Here is a 14,355-nt window from a genome sequence, read left to right on the forward strand (position 1 = left end):
ATTTCTTCTTCGCATCTGGAATCATCTGTGATATTTTGTCCTAAGTAGATGTAATTACTGACTTGCTCTAGGATATGTCCATTGAGTTTCAAACATATTCCAGGCTTATTCTCTGTTCTACTAAAAATCATTGACTTAGTTTTCTTGACATTCATGCTTAGACCAAACTCTTCACTTTTGACTTTTACAATATCCAATACAAGTTGTAAATCGCTTCGTTCTCTGCGCAAAGTCAGTGACATCAGCATAACGTAAATTATTAATATTTACACCCCCAATACTAACACCATTCATATCTGAAATTTCCCTGAATACCAACTATGTGCACAAGTTGAACAGAGATTATTATTTGTCTGCGGTACCGTACGATTGTATAGCAGGCAAATGTTGTTTGTATCGTTAATGAATGCATACTTATGTTGGGTCCGGGGCTGTGCCCCGATGGAATGTAATTTGCATAAGCAGCTCGTACAGGTGTGCGAGCTAATTCTGCCACGGGGACCAGGGCGTGGCATGAATTAGTGTGTAATTGAATCATTCTAGCTTGAACTTTCAACGAGACAACTTTTATTTACAATAAAAGTGCATTGTGTCATGTAGTGTTACGACATGACTGTGTTTGAATAAGGTTTTTCAGAGTTTTCATGCTAGTTGAGTTTTATCTCTGTTTTTTATCCTGGACCATGATCGGTCCGGTTTCCAGTGAAGGAAATGAGAAGAAATGTTTGTTAAACATTCATTTGAATAAATGGCCGGCTCTCAGTAGTCGTTTTCAGGCTATCCCACAATAATTGAAGTGTATTATTGTGTTATTTGTGTGTATTGGGAGTCAAGAGGGATGACAGACGAAATAATTTGTGAAATTATAGGACAGAAGGGGACATTATGCACCCCTGACGTACTCTTTTGATTTGTGTATAACCTGTAATTTCATTGTTAATTTTGATGGCAGCTGTCTGCTCCCAGTAAAGTTTAGATATGAGACGTATGTTCTTACCATCTAGATTAATTTTTTGTAAGCTTTCAATCAATTTGTTGTGAATTTTGTTGAATGCTTTAGAGTAGTCAATAAAGCACACATATATTTCTTTATTTACTGCAATATACTTTCTGTCCTCAGTTTCATACAGAATATTGCTTCTCTTGTACCACTTTGAGGTCTAAAACCCAAATTTTCCTGACCTACTTCATTGTCAATTTGAATTTTTATTCCGTTGGGAATGATCTTTAAGAGCAACTTGGTTACATGGCTCATAAGGCTAATTGTCCAGAAATCTTCATATACACTTGCCTTAGGCTTCTTTGGAATTGGCACAAATTTCGACTTTTTCAAATCTTCCGGAATATGCCCTGTATTGTATATCATTTGGCAAATACTAGTCAAATGTTCAATCCCGAATTCTTTTAAGGCCACAAGTTCTTCCCGTGTTATCCCATCTGGGCCTTCATATTTAGAAGTTCCCAGTGAATGCAGAGCTTATTTAACTTCTGATTCAAGTACATGGACCCTCGTTGTCAGTGATTGGAAGTTTTGGACCTCTATCATCGTCAAATAGGTCTTGGATATATTCTTCCCATCTTTGTTTAATATCATCCTTGTCAAAGAGGGAAGATGTTCCATCCTTGTTCTTGATACATCCGCTTGCTGCCTTGTTTTTCTTCTTCTTAAAATGCTTGATTTCTCTATGCATTTCATTTGTTTGGTTTGTCTTGCAGAAAAATGCTCAATTCTTACACATTTTTTAGTTAGCCATTCTTCTTTTGCTCTTTTACATTCATTATCAATTTCTTTATTGATGTCTCTGTATGATTTGGAGTTTCTGACTTGCTTTTGCCTCTCCTGCATCAAGTTCAGAATCGTTTCTGTCATCCATGGTTGTTTTGGTAGGTTCTTCTTAGTTGGTGGTGTCTTATTTCCATGCTGAATTTCAAGCATTTCCATTCCACTTCTAGTTTCTCAATGTCATTTACTTCATTATTTGTTTGTTATATTTCTTCTGTGATTAGACAATTATACCTATTTCTAACTTTCATAAGGTATTTTTCTGCTATGTCTGTTTTATTTAGAGCTGTGACATCCGGAAGAGAGTTTCTTTTTGTTCTGGGGGTATATTCCTTAGCTTTATTTCAACTTCTGCAATCACCGAGTTGTGATCAGAATTTATGTCAGCCCCTGGGCATGTCTTTACCTGCTTGATACAATTCTTGAACCTGTTCTTTATTGAAATGTAGTCGATCTGATTTCTATTTACATCTCCTGGGCTTTTCCAGGTGTAGGTTCTTCTTTTATGTTGTTGGTAAAAGGTGTTGGTTATCACTAGATCATGTTCCTTGCAGAACTGAACAAGTCGATCACCCCGTTCATTACGATGGCCTACGGTAGTCCATATTGTCCAACAATATTTCCATCCTTACCTTCTCCGACTTTAGCATTCCAATCACCTATCACGATAACAACTTCAGTCTGTTGATTTACAATGCTTTAGCCTTTCAGCTATTTGATCCTAATATTTTTCTACTTGTTCATCTCTGTAATCGCTGGTTGGGGCATACACTTGAATTACTGCTAGGTTAAACGGTTTAGCTTTCAGCTTCATTTACATCATTCTCTCATTTAATGTCCAGTAACCTAGAATGTGTTTCTCGAGATTTTTCTTGATTAACATTCCAACACCATGTTGGTGTTTTTCTCCAGAGTATATAAAGGTGTAATCATCTTTCTTCACGCATCCATTATCAGTCCACCTAGTTTCCGCAATACCTATAATATTTGGTTTCAACCTATTAGTCTCCTGAATGAGGTTATCTAATTTCCCTGCCTTATACAACGTCCTAACGTTCCATGTCGCAATGCGCAGTTGCTTTCCTCTTTGTTTTCAGGGACAAGGCATCACATCCTAATCTTCTCGAGGCTTTGAACTAGGTTGGTCATTATAATGTACCTTATTTGCAAAAGGCAGCAACTCTTCCTGAAGGCTATTTACAGCAGGACTAATTGTTCGGGGACCAGTCAGGCTTGCATCTCGTTTTTCTTTCTGTTTGTACTTGTTCATGATGTTGCAGACAATGGTAATATACATGGTGAGGTACCAAACTCTTCCATGGTAGCTGGCCGTTGGCTCTATGTGAGCTCATCCGCCCTTAAGTTCTATATCTTATAGATCTGTAGGATGGCTACACACCCTATGTTATTCAGGTGATGGTTCAGTTGAGCTGTCACGAGCATGAAGAGAATGGCATTATGACACATAGCAAGCACCTTAAACTACAAACTGGCCCTACCGGGAAAAAAAATATTAAGAATGCCTGATCTTGCTGCACGGTTCTCCAGCAATTTAAGGTACAAGACCAGCTAGAACATCATTCGCAGGTGCTCTAGTAAGACAGGTTATACCCTACTTACTAGTTACAGCTAGCCCATGTATCATGCAACCTGATCTCCCATAAATCTCAAGGCATCTACAATTGTCCATCACCCTGCACGTCGCTGGCTGTACTGTCTGCGGCATTAAAGTAGCAATTGTGAGACAAGAAGTACTCAAAATTGGCCAGACAGTGTTTTTACAAAATAAATATAGAAATCAAAACAATAAATTACTTTGCATGTACCTTACCAGTGAAGATGTAGATGGAAATTTGCCTCCCTGTTGTTTAAATTTTCCCTTTTGTTGATTTATTTTTATTCTATGCATTACTCTGTCCCCTTTTCTATTGCCTTCCATCTTTCCGTATCCCGATTTTTGAACTATTAATCATCTCCCCTGTTGTGATTTCTTTATTTTGATTCCATTATTATCTGTATATATACACAGCAGTGAACAGCTTTCCGTATAATAACCAATTACAAGCAAACCAATTTATGTTTTTGAGACCCCTGTACTGCAAGGTCTTATGTTTTGTTACAAAACATAAGACCTTGCGATACAGTGGTCTCAAACATCAGTTTATTTTCTAAGTCCTAAACAGTCCATATAATTCCATTAAAAGGATTTAAAGCGTTTATTAAAGTACACTTAAAAACGACAGTTCATCGACTGGTACAAGATTGGAAAAGGAAATTGAGCAAATGAGAGAGTATCAAGATGAAGCGGAACAATATTCGAGGAGGAATTTACTTATTTTTCACGGCCTAAGTGAGAATGAAGATGAAAATACAAATGAAATTGTGAAAAAAGTCTGTGAGAACAAACTTAGCATAAATCTACAAAATGGCGACATCGACAGGACGCATTGTCTCGGCGCGAAAAAGGGCAGGTCACGTGGTATTATTATACGGTTCACGAACTATGACGCCAGAAACCGTGTGTATCAATCTTGGAAACTACTGAGAGACCTACCAGGAGATCCCATCTTCATTCAGGAGAGCTTGACCCGGTCAAGATCTGAACTTTTCAAGGAAATCAAGTCCAACCACAAAGGCAAATTGAAAAGCATCTGTACCCAAGATGGATGCATACGTGTATTAACCAACAGAGGTCATCGCCTTACGTTGACAAAGAAGTCTCATATAGTCAAACTTCAGTCTGCGGATTAACGATATAATTGGTACAAAAAAGCAATGAAGATTCCGTGAAGCAGCCGCTGGAATAGACGTGAGCACTAATAGGTTGCTTTCTATTCACTTTGTTCATGGTTATGTTGCTTTAATTGTCCCTTTCCTGCTTTTTTTAAGCCAAGGAGAATGAAAGCACTAAATGCTTAACGTGGAATCCAGTGATTTCAGCTCATTGAAATAAGTGGTTCTAAACCCTTGAGCCATTGCAAGTGAAGTCAAGTGAATAGTAGGCCTACCACTTTCTTAGCCAAAAAAAAGTATTTATATCTATTGTATTTGTGTTGTGACTGTGACCCTTTAACGCTTTCAAGTTGGGTAAACAATCAACATAGAATATCAACACCGCTGTATTTACTACACTTCTGATCATTTAGATTTATTTTCAAAACGAGCTTCTTATTGACGTATCTTACATGATTTAGTTTTGTTGAGTAGTATTCTAGTATATCCTTTATATATATATATATTTTTTTTTAAAACTTTTTGTTTTGTTTTTTGTTTGTTTTTGTTGAAATGGTACAACAATTTCCATGCGTTCGCTGTAGTAAATGTGTTTTCTTAAAGCAAATCAGAAAGCACTTCTCTGTACTTCTTGCCAAAACTGGGTACACATATCATGTTCAGAAATCTCTGTAAAGAGTTACGATGATCCTAATGAGCATTTTGTAAATTGGGAGTGTTCACGATGTCTTTTAAACCATCTTCCAAATTATATTGCGAATAATTCAGAGTCCGACGTCGACGATTCTAGTCACATAAATCCCTTATGTAAATCTGGTGAGAACATATCTTTAAAATATGATCAACTTTCTAGTAAAGGGATTAAATTTGTCCACCTAAATATTGTAAGTCTCTTGAAATATCATGAAGAAATCAAGCAAATCATGTTTGAAAATGAAATACAAGTTCTTGCTCTGAATGAGACTAGATTAGACAGCTCTATTGCAGACAGTGAAATGTACGTACCCCATTACTCATTAATTTGAAAAGATAGGGATAGAAATGGGGGTGGAGTGGCCATTTACGTCCATGAGTCTATTCATTTCAACTTAGTCATGGTTCTCTTGAACGTTTAGAAGCATTGTGCATAAAAGTTTGTTTGAAGAACACAAAGCCAATTATTTTGTTAAACTGGTATAGACCACCAAATTCAAAAGTCAAGGTTTTTAATCACTATGAGGACTTCTTGGTTTTTGCGAATGGTCTCGATGGGCAACTCATTATTATGGGTGACATTAACTGTGATATCACGAAAAAACCTTTTGAAGGAAATACGAAAGTTTATAATCAAATAAATGTTGTTTGAAACGGGTAAATGATACATTGTATAGGTCTTGCACACTTGTTGATCATATGTTAACGGATTATCCCGATAAGGTGAAATCGTTTGGTGTTATTCAAAATGGTATGAGTGACTATTATATCAGTTATTTGGTGTGGAAATGTAAACATATTTTCCAAAGTGAAACAGTTGTATCGTTCAGAAAGTCGAGAAATGTAGATTTAGAAGCTTTCAGGTCTGATTTGCGTAATCAAAACTGGAAGAAAGTAAAAGAGTTTAGTGATATAAATGATGCAGTTAGTGAATGGGAAAAGTTGCTGTTAAAAGTAGTTAACACGCATATGCCATTAAAGACAAGACGAGTGAGAAAAAACCCTCTCCATGGATGAACAGTGAAATACTCACTTTAATGAAACAGAGAGATAAATCAAAACTGAAATACAGAAAGAGAAACAGTGATGACTTATGGAAACTGTATAAACGCATGAAAAATAAAGTTACAGAGATAAGAAAATCCAAACGTAAATACATATGTGATAAACTATCTGAAGTCACCAATAGAAATGAATCTTGGACAACACTCAAAAGTTTAATGGGTAATTGTAATTCTTCTAACAGCACTTTCCCAAAAGAAAATTCGAGTGTAATAGCGAAAGGGTTCAATGACCTTTTTGCAGATATAGCGACAAATGTATGCACAAATAACAAAAGGGCTAATAACCGGCTTTATTCCCATGGTGAAAAGGTTTCTGTCAGAAAATTTAAATTTGTTAATGTATCTCAATCTTATGTTTTGAAACAAGTAATGTCAATGAAAACAAAAAAGTCCGTCGGGTTAGACGAAATTTCTATGTATATTCTTAAAGAGTCAATATCTGAAATGATTGAATCTTTTACCTTTTTAATCAACAAATTTTTATCGGAAGGGGTTGTGCCTGACAAATGGAAAGTCGCAAAAGTAATACTGATACACAAAAAAGGAGATAAACTTGATTTCAATAATTATAGGCCGATCTCACTGTTGCCTTGCACCTCTAAAGTTATGGAAAGAGTCGTTCAACGACAATTACTTGATTACTTAAAGTGTCATTCCTTGCTTACCCCAAATCAGTCAGGTTTTTCGTCCACCGTGACAGCACTAGCCGCAGTCACAGATGATTGGTTTTACTCTATCGATAAAGGTAATTACATTGGAACAATTTTTGTAGACTTGCAAAAAGCCTTCGATATGGTTGATCACCTAATCCTTGTATCTAAACTTGAATCTATGGGTGTAACTGGTGTAGAATTACAGTGGTTCAAACACTATTTATCAAACAGAAGAATAAGAACTTCGGTAAATAATGTACTTTCTGATGAAAGATTAACTACGAGAGGTGTGCCGCAAGGTTCTTTACTGGGGCCCCTGTTGTTCATTATTTTGTATAAATGACATAAATTCTGCTTTCAACACCTGCAAGGTCCATCTTTATGCAGTTGACACGGTCATTTATTATTCACATACAAATCCAAAAGTGGTGGAAAATGTTTTAAATAAAGAAATTAACAGCCTTGATACATGGATGAATAAAAACAACTTAAAGATCAATTACGACAAAACTGTATGCATGTTACTAGGAACACATAACATCCTTAAAAAAAAACCGCTTCTGAATATCAAAATCAAAGAACAACAGTTGTCCCAAGTAAGGAGCTTTAAATATCTCGGTGTACATGTGGATGAAAAAATTAAAATGGAGTGTTCACATTAAACTGACATGTAACAAACTAAGTAAAATGGTTAGTTATTTATGTAGACTAAGACAATTTGTGAATATGTCTGAATTGAAATTAATCTATAATTCCATCATATTACCTCACTTTGATTATGGCGATGTAATATGGCAATCTGCCAGCAATAACAGTTTAACACAACTCCAAAAAATTCAAAATAGGGCCGGTAGAATCATACTAAAAGTTAACCCTTATTCGCATACTTCTACCATTCAAATTCATAGCTGTCTTGGTTGGCAAATGATACGTGAAAGGCAAAAAATCCATTTATTACTCCTAACTTACAAAACATTACATAACATGACCCCTGAATATTTGAAAGACATATTGGAGTTTAAACCCTGTCCATACTCCCTCCGTAATGCACATAATCTCTCTTTACCTATTAAAGCCAAGAACTAATTATTGTAAAAAAATCATTCACGTACAGAGCCTCTTTGCAATATAATAAGTTATCCCCTGATTTGCGTCAACCACTCACTTTTGCCACCTTTAATACTCACTTAAACAAACTATAATCACCCTGTTGTACCTCTTTATGTAAGTTTATATGTTGTTTGTTTTTTGTTTTTTGTTCTTTTTTTTAAAATTATTTATATTATGTTTTCGACTGATACTTTGTAATTATTTATTTTGTTAATTTTTGTATATTTTGAACATATTAACTGGCCCCATGGAAGACCAGCATCAACATTATAGTTGCAGCTGAAAATGGGCTACCAGCCGTATACGGTCCCTTTATGTATTATTATGTATTTGTATTTGATTTTCATTATACGTCATTATACGGAAATAAAAAACAACAACAACGACTAACCCAAATGATCATTTCCCTTCAATTCCACCTTCACCCCACCCCTCCGCTTTCAAGAACACTATGTGAGTCCATCCACCACTGTATTTTTTTTTCATTCAATATCATAGTATATATATATATATATATATCGTTGTTTTGTTTGTTTGTTGTTGTTGTTTTTTTTTTTTTGGGGGGGGGTGTGATAAATTGAGAGAGCAGAGCTACAAATATAGTAGCCCACATTTGCACACCCCTCCCCACTTTTGTTGAACTTCCATGGGTACAAGGTATTATGCATGAACATACTCCTGTTTAAATTCGAGAACCAACGGACCAGTCTTTTGTATATGAAAAAGATTTCTTATTTCCAATCTAAATGGTCCGTTTTCTCTAATAATTGAACAATGTTGTTACCATGCCACATGATGGCATTGCTCTTAATAATGACAGATTTATGACATCATTCCCGTCACGAGTATGTCCAGAGTCGGCGCTCTCATAACAAAGGCGTAACAATCGTAAATAAATCAGTATTTTTGAACTTTGGTGGTGATTGATATGACCATGGAGTTAGACCCCTGTTACACATACGTCTACAAGTGGACTGAGGCCGGCCCCGGAGGCGGCTCGATGTATGTGTAACACCAACTTTTTTTGAAAAGCCGGACTGAGGCCGGACTGAGGCCAGGTGGACTCAGTCCACCTCTGGATGTGGTTTGAGGCCGGCCTCAGTCCCGCAATCAGTAGGTGTAACACCAAAGTGGACTCGGGGCCGGCTTATAAGCGGAAGTGACGTGACCTGTCATCATAATCAACATAATACATCGGGCGCCCTTCGCCACCTTCTCTTATGTAATTCTTTGTTTTTATCATTCTATCACTCTCTCTTTCTGTCTTTCCTTATGTTATTCTTTGTTTTTATCATTCTATCACTCTCTCTTTCTGTCTTTCCTTATGTTATTCTTTGTTTTCATCATTCTATCACTTTCTCTTTCTGTCTTTCCTTATGTAATTATTTGTTTTTATCACTCGATTACTTTCTCTTTCCGTCTTTCCTTATGTTATTCTTTGTTTTTAATATTCTACTTTCTCTTTCTGTCTTTCCTTATGTTATTCTTTGTTTCTTCCTTCTATCACCTTCTCTTATGTTATTCTTAGTTTTTATCATTCTATCACTTTCTCTTTCTGTCTTTCTGGAGTCCGCCCAACGTCAGCTCGTGAAAAGGCGACGTGAGGCCGGCCTATGTGTAGACGAAAATTGCGGGCCCTAGATCATGTGTAACAGGGGTTTGATGATCTCGAGGCGGCTTCAAATTGCAGGCGTGAGGCCGCCTCCGGGCCCGCTTTAAAAGCCGATGACTGCCTCATTTGAATTCTGAATAAGCAATAAGCACCAACATTACCTGCACTACAGAAGAAAGAGTTGATTATAGAAAGGAGATAGTGGTATATATAGAGAGAGAGGGAGATTAGAAAGGAGACAGTGTGGAGTAAAGTTAGGGATATATATAATTGGGGGGGGGGGGTTATTTGTAAACACAAGCATTGGCGGATCCAGAGGGGGGGGGGGGATAATATGGTGTACAATTGTTCCCACGATATCGGAATATTTCAAAAGAAAATAACTAGCGCTGAAATTACAATTACAAGCGTGTCAATAACAACGTGTCCAGTATGAGTGAAGTGAAGATGGTTTGCGGGTGGAACCCCCCCCCCCTCAAATTTGTTATGTGTGTTTTTGGAGGAAACCCCTCCCCCCCCCCCTCTCCCTTCATTTTTTTTGTGTGTGTACTAATGGGTGACCAAAAAACATGATCTTCCCCACCCCCCCCCACCAACAAAACGAAATATCGGTCGGCCAAATTTTGGGGAAAAATGTTCTCTTACCCCCCCCCCCCCCCCCCCCTACCCGCTTATTCAGCGGCTTGCTGAGTCATTGCGAAATTTTTCGTCAAATCCTGGACCAAAAAAATGTGCTCTTTCCATCTAGAATTATCATTTCATCTCCTCATCTTTCATCATCAACCATCTCTTGCATCCTCTATCCCTTTGACTTTTCTCTTTATTTTCTTCATTTTTTTTTAATCTTTGTGCTTTTTTCTCAATCGTTGTGCTCTATTCACCATCTCTGATATCCTCTCTCTTTCTCTCTCACTTTCTTGTATTATCATTTCACCACCTCATCTTTTAATATCCCCCATCTCTGGCATCCTCTTCATTCATTTTCATGTAATATTTACCCCTCTTTCTCTCTATTTTCCTCTCGGTCTTTCTTTCTCCCTCCATCTTATCTATCACTTTCTCTAAAACAAAACGTCGTAATGAGAGAGAGGGGGTATGGGATGAGATGGGTGAAAAGAGAGAGAGAGAGAGAGAGAAGGTGTAGACACATACACACACAGAAAGAAAGATGAGAAAGGAGACAGTGTTGATTCGAGAGATATAGAAATGGCTTTATCATATACATAATAGACAGAGAGAGAGAGACATTTGAAAGGAAAGTGTGGATTAGAGAGAGAGAGAGATAACTTTTGGGGGCAAACATAGAGAGAGAGAGAGAAAGATACATGTAGAGAGAGGGGGTGTAAAAAAGGTCGTAATTGGAGAGGGAAGAGAGGGGGGTAAAGAGAGAAGGAAAAAAATGAGAAAGGAAACAGTGATGATTTGAGTGAGAGATAGAGACAGATTTATTATAGATAGAGAGAGAGAAGGAGATAAAAGGTGTAGTACCCGAATTGAAATTGTCTGTATGCCTAATTTCTTACTTCCAATCTAAATGGTCCGTATATGCTCTAATAATGGAACAATTTTGTTCTCATGCCACATGACATTGCTCTTTATCGTAGTCTAGTCACAACGACATACAAATATTGACAGATTTATTATGACATTCCGCCACAAGTATGTCTCGAGTCGGCGCTCTCCAAACAAAGGCGCGTAACGATGTTAAATATACACGATGTTTTGGAACTTTGGTGTTGATTGACATGACGCCTCATTTCAGATAAGCAATCGACCTATACAGTGCTCCTCAGAAAACACGAAGCCGAGAATTAATAAATGACACATATTTGTAAAGCTTAGATCCTCTTCTTTCATTTGATGCAATATAATGCATATTTCACAAATGAGCGATTAAAAAACTATTTGAAGACAGGGTCCTTTAGGCATTAATCCTCATTACCAGGTCCATCAGAAAGGACCTAAAGCCGTCGGCCGTCTGGTTGCTTACAAGCATTTATGCTTTCTGAGCAGTCGGGTAAAATAACCACCACTACAGGGTACCAAAAAGTCATTTGGCGAACGGCATCTGAATTTCAAAGAGAAACATTACATTCCTCGAAAGTTCATTTTCTGCCCTTTCATAAATTAAACCTTGGCTCAACCAGGAAAATGAGCCAGGAATAACAAATTTCTGTTTGTTTAAAGTAATGGTTGCAGTTCCATAATTTGCTTAAACAAATTCGTTTTCGCTGGCTGTCTGCCGTAGCAACAAACAAAGTTATGGAAATTATGGAAATGCAAGTGTTACTTTAAACAAACGGAACTTTGTTATTCCTGTACAAATATGTGTCATTTATTTATTATAATTTTGATTAAGTTATCATAAAACATCGATAATTCTCTGTTTCGTTTTCTCCTGGGACGCACTAGCTAAAGAAAGTGTTGAATAAAAGAAAAAAAGAGATAGTGGTTGAGGTAGAGAGAGTTTAGAAAGGTGACAGTGTGGATGAGAGAGAGAGAGAGGGCTATAAAAAAAAAGGGTCGTAGAGAGGGCCTGGAGAGAAAGATAACGGATAAGAAAGGAAATAGTTTTGATTTGAGATAGAGATGGATTTATTATTATCGTGAGAGAGAGAGAGATTCAAGGTGTAGTACCTGAATTAAATTGTCTGTATGCTTATAACAATCCTAAAAGGTGAATTGTTGGATCTGTTTTTGTTATCAGAAAAAAATTGCTGACCATTGTTCAGTCGCAACAAAGTCATACAAATAATGACAGATTTATTATGACATTCCCGCCACAATTCGGCGCTCTCGGAACAAAGGCGTAGGCTAACAATCGTAAATATCGCGGTGTGCCTGCACTTGGGTGTTGATTACAACATTTCCAAGATACGGTTATCAATCCAATTTTCTACTTCATTTGTGCCTTTTCATTGTACCCATGAAAAGATCGATAGAAATGTCAGAATGTCTATTACCCTTCCCAGAGTTCAATGGGCGGCACAGGGTATGCAAATTCGAAATTGCTCTAGCGCTCCTGGTCGCTACAAGGCGGCCGCGGCGTAATATCATTACATTCAAAATCAGTTTTCATAAGACCAAACGTCCAAAATAGATGACATATAAAAATACATAACAGTCTCGTAGAGTAAATATTTAAAAGAACAAAACATGCGTGTCTACGTCCCTCTACCTCTCTCTCTCCCTCTCTCTCTCAACCTCAAACAGCAAACCTCTGCATTGATTGTGATTCACACAATTTTCTCTCTCAAGAGCAAGTACATTTCAGGCGGTGTCACACAGAGAAATCCCTTAAAAAATTCTTTGGAAAATCCTTTCAAGGGAGAATTTTCTTGCTTAGAGGATTTTTAATCGGATAATTGATGACAGACAGCAATTAACAGGATAACTAAAATCCGATTTTTTGGCCTCTATGTGACACCGCCTTTCATTTAAAATTGGAAAGCCTTCCGATCGTTGGAAGGAAGGAATTTTATGGGCAAGGTGATTAAACTATTTCTTGCCCCTCTTAGCGCGACAAGTAGAAACCCTATCCCTCTCACAAATTATGTAAAAATCTGAGAAAATGTTACCGGATCCTTTTAACATTAACCGGCACCAAAAAGTATAAATCACTCAATCCAAGCTCAAACCTGTTTGCTGCCCTTATCCAAATCCTATATATTTGACTCTATAAAGGTCAGAGCACTTGTCACCTGAGCATAGCCATACACCTACATGTACACTTGTATATCTCAGTACCCAGTTATATTTGCAGTCATTCAATTAAAACCGGTACTCTGGTAATGTATTTGTATGAATCACTGTTTGAATACATGTAGGTCAAAACTGTCACGCTTACAAATGTTGAGTGTCCAACATCAGCCTCTTCACATCACCTAGCAGATGCTTTGTGTTCCATGCCGAACCTGACTGAACTGATACTTAAAGGAAAGGATTTCCAGGAGGAGTTTTACTCTATACTGAGTGCAAAGGCATCAACTTTACAGGTATGTATGTGTGTTTGTACTCTATATCTGTGCCATGTTGAATTCATGTACCGGTACACATGTAGCAGCAGACATGAGATGAAGGACTTATGATATTATACCAACAGTCAATATTCTTTTTTCACTGTGTGTAATTTTTTATATGAAAATATATAATAGTCTTAGCAGACAATGGAGCATTATTATGAATAGGGTCTTTCATTTGCAGTGTATGATACAGAATTTATATAGCTTGAGTTGAAATATGATGTTCTTCAAAATGACTTTACTTTTAAAGGATTGCCTCAGATAACGTATTTTGGTTTATGACTGAACCTAACTGGAGGTGTTCAAGTAAGCATTTTGGAAGAAAAGGAAGTGTTGTGTTGCTAACTATGCAGTAATACAATTTCAGAATTAACAGATCACTGAAGTACTCTAGAAACATTTTTTTCCAAATAATTTTGTGTGTAAGTTTTATATTTTTAAGTTCAAAATGCTTCATGAGGTTGGAGTTACGTCGTCATGGGTCTGACAGCAGTATCAAAGTATACCTCAGATTCAATACACACTAAACAAGAATGGAGATCTATATCGCAGTGTACTTTTTTTTTAGCTCAGTTACACATACACACTTTACATATATATACATGTATAATGCATACTTTTAGTATAATCATTGTTCATGTAGATGTGTTTTTGGTCTAATGGATAAGTCTGCCTTTTGTAGCAC

Source organism: Strongylocentrotus purpuratus, unplaced genomic scaffold (assembly GCF_000002235.5).
Source record: "Strongylocentrotus purpuratus isolate Spur 01 unplaced genomic scaffold, Spur_5.0 spur5_scaffold_1, whole genome shotgun sequence".
Lineage (NCBI taxonomy): Eukaryota > Metazoa > Echinodermata > Echinoidea > Camarodonta > Strongylocentrotidae > Strongylocentrotus > Strongylocentrotus purpuratus.